This window comes from Adiantum capillus-veneris, chromosome 27 (assembly GCF_014529385.1).
Source record: "Adiantum capillus-veneris isolate H3 chromosome 27, ASM1452938v2, whole genome shotgun sequence".
Lineage (NCBI taxonomy): Eukaryota > Viridiplantae > Streptophyta > Polypodiopsida > Polypodiales > Pteridaceae > Adiantum > Adiantum capillus-veneris.
This window is the reverse complement of record NC_140957.1, coordinates 120382785-120389862: the sequence shown is the minus strand read 5'-3', so window position 1 is coordinate 120389862 and position 7078 is coordinate 120382785. Positions and strand designations below refer to the sequence as shown.

Below are 7078 nucleotides of genomic sequence, written 5' to 3'. Positions count from 1 at the left end.
AAAATTAGTGGCTTTGTGTAGCAGTAGTAAATAATCGTGATTATTTACTTTTGTCAATTTTTTTCACTTTTTGGATTCGTTTGCCAAGTATACAATCTGTTAAGGTCCTTGGACAAATTTCACTAAGTTTGGACAAAATCTGTTCAAGTTTATTAACTGTTTTGTGTTCGCAAAGTCTGATTTCAAGAATCTGGCTTAAATCTCACTTTTGTGATCCAAATTTCACCAAAATTGATTTGTGTGGTCTACTTGATATGCTTGACCTTGTGGACTGCTCAAATATGCAAGATTACCAATTTTTGAAGCAGATGTAAATATTTGCGATTATTTACTCTAGCTAAATTTTTACAATTTTTTGTCCCAATCTTGACAAAGATCTGTTAAGCACCTCAACTTAAAAGGTCTCTAGCCAAGTTTCGTCAAGTTTGGACAATTTTTTATCAAATAGTTATCAGGTTTGTGTCCGCAGATTGACTTTGCAAATTTGGTCACAATTTTCAATCCAATGATCAAATCTTACCAAATTTGGTTTGTGGGCTTACTACAACATGGTAATAGTGGTAGGCTAACTTAGTCAAAAAAGTTGAAAAATGGGGCAGATGTAAATAATTGCGATTATTTACTTCTGGTAACTTTTTGCATCTTTTTGTCAAGTGAGCATGTACACATGTCTATCACATCAATATAAGCGTACGAATCAAATTTCATTGAGTTTGGACAATTTTTTCCCAATTTACACTCAAGTTCTCGAAAGTCAATACAAACTTTAGTTTTTACTCAGCTTTTTATCAGTTTGGTGATCCGAATCCAATGTGCCTTTACAAAAGTTGTTTGTACACATTCAATGAGTCATTGATATCAACCTTGGTCAATTTTGAGCTGAAGGTAAATAAACGCAATTATTTACTTTAGGCTTAAAATGAACATTTTTTTTGCACTTTTTCAATGGACAGCCTTTTCATGGTTGTTTGCACACATGCAATGAGTCATTGGTATCAACCTTGGTCAATTTTGAGCTGAAAGAAAATAAACGTGATTATTTACTTTAAGCTTAAAATGAACTTTTTTTTGCACTTTTTCAATGGACAGTCTTTTCATGAGTTATTTTAAGCCTATGAATCAAGTCAAAACTTAATTTGGCCTAAAATGTCAAGAAAAAGTAAATAATCTGAGTTTTTGCACACTCTTGAAATTTTTACCTCAATGTGTCCTTGAGCTTACCCACTGGTTCATACAACTTTTAAGCATACTCTCCAGTCGGATTGAGTGGTTTGGAGTCTTTTCATGCTATTTCTAGTCGTAGACCTGAAATTTTGCAACTTCAAATAACAACTCACAATGATTCTTTCGGAGAGAGCAGTGTTTTGAAATCCACCTCGGATCCTACTTGCCCTACTCCTAGGTTCTCATGCAATGGGGTTGTGGAATGTGTCCACAAACACTCGTTTTCTTGTCTTTTACGGTATTCTAAGCATTGATCTTAAGACTTGTCTCGTCTATCAATCATCCTCAAAATCCTAATCTAGTTCTTCAATCCTACAATCCTAAAGGCACTCGGCAAGTACAACTTACCTCCAAGCTACCTCTACACAGCAAAAAATGACAATCTTAGGCTATGCAATTTCTAAAAAGAAAGTTTTTACCCTAGGAGATCCTAGAGGAGTTAAAGGATAACTTCACAAGACGCTCGTGTTTTTTTTCCTAGTTTAGGTCTCTTCGATCCTTGACAATGGCGCCAAATGTGGGATGGGTGTCTAACCTCAATCCTATCTTATATGCAGATTTAGTGAGAACCACGATTAAATTGTCAATCCATGGGATGAAGCTGACTCAACTAGTGCATAGAGGCTACAAGAGGTTGTCAATCTCTCGGAAAACAACAAACAACTCGCATCTAACTCAAGCTACAATCCAATGACTGAAATCACCAAAAGCCAATCGCTCATCAGCAAACAAATCACATCTGTTATAGCATCAAATGACATCCAAACGTAATGAAACTTCTAGGACATTTTTATGACCTAAGCACACATGTTTATGGTCTCAAATCCCACTTTAGGTCAAGTGCAAAAACCACAATTATTAACAGCAGTGGATTTTTGACCTAGTCCTCTTCGACCCAAATGCACCTAAATGCTTAGCAATGAGTCTTACCAAACGGCGAGCTAACATTCCCGAGCAAAGACAAAACCGAGCGACTTTCTCACAAACATTGAGCTTTGTTATTAGCAGCATCTCATGTGGCATTCTATCAATACTAGAAACAATCCATGCCAGTTTAGATCTTAGTCCACACCTCCTCATTAACTATGGACATAGCATGTGCACATACACACTATTATACACACCTATGCTAATTTTTTTGTGTTATCTAGATTAATAATATCTAACAAAGAGTTGGGAGAGAGACTCAACTGCAGAACAAAGAGTTATCTAGACTTAACTACAGAAGAAAGAGTTGGAACTTTTTAGAAAACTAGTAGGTTGATTTTTGACCGACCCGCGTTATAAGGAGTCCATTCAGTTTTCATAGAGATAATGAGGTCTACACTGAATATTAAAAATGCAACTCCAATCCTTCTAGATTTCAGGGGAAGCAGTTCTTAAAGCGACTAGTGAAGCTTCCGGCAAGATTATTAATAAGTCCACATTTGAATATCCTTAGACATCAAACGCTACATAGTCATAGTTGTAGAAGGGATTACTTGGATTGGGGAGAGAGAGAGAGAGAGAGAGAGAGAGAGAGAGAGAGAGAGAGAGTTGGCATGGTAGTGGCATGAAACCTCCATAAACTAAAAAAAAAGGCCCTGAAACAGTCAAGGTACGATCTGTTTCAGGGTTTTTTTAAAAGGCACATGCATGTGGAAGATTTTGGAGAAACTTGAGAGGCAAGCGGGTTGAGAATTTTGGTAACTTGAGTCTAATGGATATGTACACACATTGTAGGCAATTATATGAGCAAGCAAATACTAAAAAAATGCCATTTTATGGTTCACTCCCATGTATGCCGTCTTTTTTTACTATTGAGGATGTATGCGGTGGGCTTGAAAAGTTGGCCACTCGCAAAGCAAGAGATCTTCAAGGTATCAAGCCGGAGATGATCAAATGGACGAGAGATTTTACCCATGAGTGGATGTGTGATATGTTCAACCTTGCACTTCAACATGGTATGCCTTATGATTGGAGTACTAATTGGGTTAAGCCTTTGCATAAAGCAGGGGATGTAAAGAATGTAAGCAACTACCGGACTATAATGATTGGGTCTCTTATGGCAAAGTTGTTTGGGTGCATAATGGAGATGAAATTGAGTGATTGGGCTGAAGAGAATGACAAGCGTGCAAAGGGACAAGCGGGTTTTCGTCGATGCCATAGCACCATTGATCATATTGTCACTCTTCGTGTTCTCATGGAGGAAAGTCGGTTGAAAGGCAAGCGATTGTATTGTTGTTTTGTGGACTTTAAGAAAGCCTTTGATATGATTCCACGTAACAATTTGTGGAGAAGGATGGAAGAACTCCAAGTGCCAAGTGAGTTTATGCTTGCGGTTTCTCGAATCTATGAGAAGGTGATTTGTCAAATGCGCATGGGAAGAGAAATTTCAGAAATTTTTGTAAGCACTATTGGGGTTAAACAAGGATGTCCATTGTCACCAACTCTCTTTGGTCTATGCATCGATCAATTGGAACAAATGGTACTTGACTTTATGCAATAAGAAGTCATTGAAGAGGTCACTATTTGCAATGCGGTAATCATGCTTTTGTTGTATGCGGATGATGTAGTGCTTCTAGCACACACTTTAGAAGATGCACAAAAGCTTATGGTTGTCCTTGAGAACTTTTGCTTGCATAGTGGGCTGATTGTAAATGAATCCAAAACAAAGGTTATGCTTGTGAAAACCAACCATAAGGAGAAGCCATGCATTGTGTACAACAACGAGACACTTGAAGTTGTTGAGAGCTTTAAGTACCTTGGCCTTGAGGTTCCATCCAATCACAAGTGGCATGAATGTGCTATGCGTCGTTTGGAAGCGGGAAAGAGAGCATATTATGCATTTGAGAACATGTGTAATGCGGGAAACATCAAGTGTTGGGTTCTCAAGAAGTATCTTTTTGATGCATTGGTGACACCGGTTCTTCTTTATGGAGTTGAAGTGTGGGGCGGGAGCATCTCAAAGTCTACTTGGAAAGAGTTTGAGAATGTCCAAAAGCGTTTTCTTACAAACTTTCTCCAAGACACAAACACCATATATGCTCCTACTTCTTGAGTCACGATCTCTTCCAATTGAGGTTATGGGCATGGAAAGGGTTGTGGAGTACATGATAAAGATGCGTCAAAACCCCTCACATCGACTTCCTACAATTGCATGGGAAGCAAGCAAAAAAGTTCAAAAGACGCATAAAAGCAAGATCTTGAGCACGGGATGGATGCAAGACATAAAGAAGTGGTTTGGGAGATGGGATGCATTACACTTGCTACATGATGCTTCAATTGACTCTCAAGTGAATGAAGCTTTTCTACAACGCCAATGTATTACGGCTTGGGAGAAATCTGGTGGGTCACGCTTCATACATTACACCACCTATATTTCCCCCAACTACAAAACCATGTTCTTCGCTGAGAGAGCAAACCGTACTCACACTTACATGCTTGAGCCTATTCCCTTGTCCGCGATACGCACTATCGCAGCAATTCGGCTTAGCTCCCATTTCCTTCGATGCGAGATAGTGCGTTGGGGCAATGGAGAAGAGTCAAATCGATTGTGCACATTATGCTCACTGCAAGTTCGAGAGTCTGAGTACCACACACTACCAGAGTGCTCAACTTTTGATCACATCCGAACTTGCTTCTCTCACATTTTCAGCCATAACTTAGACCTACACACTTTCCTCTCCTAGCCAAAGTGTGGGCTCTCCATTGCGACTCTCATCACTACAATTTTGGAGCATCGAAAGTCATTCATCAGCCATACACATACGACATCACATGTAACTTTGGTCCCATAGGTCATATTTGACATCCGAGGACGATAATAAAATCTCTCTCTCTCTCTCTCTCTCTCTCTCAGGTTTGTAGATGATTTGAGAAACCTCTCTCTCTCTACCAAACATAAATTGGAAGTTTGATCATGTCACTACCATGTCGTTTAGTGTTCGAGAAAAGTGTGCCTCAGCTTATCCTTGAGCCTCTTTTATCACTTGTTTCTCTCGCAAATGTTTTGGGTAAGCATTCGATGTTGAAAAATGAAAATATCAAGTTGAAGAAAGGGGGAGAAGGAGAAAATGCGCTTGAAAAATTCATGAAATAAGAGTTAAATTGTAAAAAATATATGCTATTTGGAAAAATTTCTTATTTGAATCTACATAAATTGAAATTTGTACGTTTGTGAAATTGATTTTCCCCGAACACTGATGCCGCCTCTCTCTCTCTCTCTCTCTCTCTCTCTCTCTCTCTCTCTCATCTGGATTGCACATGAGTTGAGAAACATCTCTCTCTCTCTCTAGCAAAAAAAAAAAAACATAATGGAAACAGTCTGTGTCGCGTCGAAATAGTCCGTGTCGGCACAGACTGTTTCTAGTAGGTTTATTTTTAGTTTTTGGGTGAGCATTGGATCTTGAAAATTCAGAATAGCTAGTTAAAGGGAGGGGGAGAAGGAGAAAATCCGCTTGGAAAATTCATGAAAATAGTTAAATTCAAAAAAATGTACGTTATTTGAGAAAATTTTCTATTTGAATATACCATAGAGGGGAAATTTGTACATTTGTGAAATTGATTTTTTCTGCACTGATGCCGACACTCCCGCTCTCACTCTCTCTCTCTCTCTCTCTCTCATAATAATTCTAGAAGAGTTAATCATTCGCTTCAGTAAATACGTAATTCAAGGCAAGAATACTTTAAAATGCTCTCATGGAATTACAATACCAGCTGATAAAGAGAAGAAGCCCTCCAACTGAACTCTAAAAATATTATTGCACAGATCAGTATCAGAACTGTTAGGAATCGCATCCTAAAGACTCTGCAGTTGACTTAACGCTTCTTGGACACACCAACTGTCCTCCCCTGCCTTCCAGTTATTTTTGTGTGCTAACCACGTCGCACGCGCAAGCCCCAATAATGACGAAGACCACGGTGGTTCCTGATCTTTTGCAGCCTTTCCAGGTCATCTCTCAACTTCATATCAAGTTGATTAGACACCATATCACTTCATATCTCTCAACTTCCTGATCTTTTGTAGCCTTTCCAGGTCATCTCTTAACTTCATATCAAGTTGATTAGACACCACTTGAGAAAATCGGCCATCCTTGTAATCTTTGTTCCTGTTCAAGATCGAGTCAGGAATCTTGAACTGACGAGGATTGGCAACGATAAACATCAGGTTTTCAAGCTCTTGAGTAGACAGCTCTCTTGTTCATGTCTACAACCGCTTTCTTGCAGAAGAGGTTAGAAAAGGGTCGGCTGATACTCTTAATAGATGTCAGAGCAAAAATGATCTTCTGCCGTCCATTCACTTTGGTGTTGAGAACATACAAAATGTGCGCTCTCTCTCTCTCTCTCTCTCTCTCTCTCTCTCTCTCTCTCTCGTTCTCGTTCTCGTGCGCCACGCGGATGTGGTATCTGCAGTTGAGTTGAGATCCACGTCCCACCTAATACTTGCAGGGGTCGGAGAGGCTTACCATTCTCACGCTGTATGCACCCATTGCTATCACACGACCCTCACACAACGCAAGGAAATTTCCAGCCTTCCGGTGAAGAACTCATGCTGTATCAAGTTGCTCAATTTGCTACAGCATTTTCGGTAGGCTATTTGCTTTTCTTGGCTGCTAATGACCTACCACAGCTGGTTGGCATGGTGATGCTCTATAAAAGCTTGTAATCAAGCCAACTTTTGCAACGCTAACAGAGCTTTGATCCATCCCCTCCAAGTGCTGGAAGCACTTCGCGTGACCTGAGCGCCAAGCTGTTGCAATGCCTTCAGACCCTGCAGGCACTCTGCGGGACGGGGATTTAGCTGCGCTCTCTCTCTCTCTCTCTCAACCAAAAACTGAAAAAAAAAACTGCTGGAAACAATCCACACCTGTAT

At 39.6% G+C, this 7078-nt stretch overlaps 1 pseudogene; it reads right to left on the bottom strand.

Annotated features, from left to right (window-relative positions):
* Window positions 1-6024: 6024 nt before the first annotated feature.
* Window positions 6025-6527, bottom strand: LOC147422661 (small ribosomal subunit protein uS13z/uS13y/uS13x pseudogene; annotated as a pseudogene).
* Between the last annotated feature and the right edge of the window lie 551 nt (window positions 6528-7078).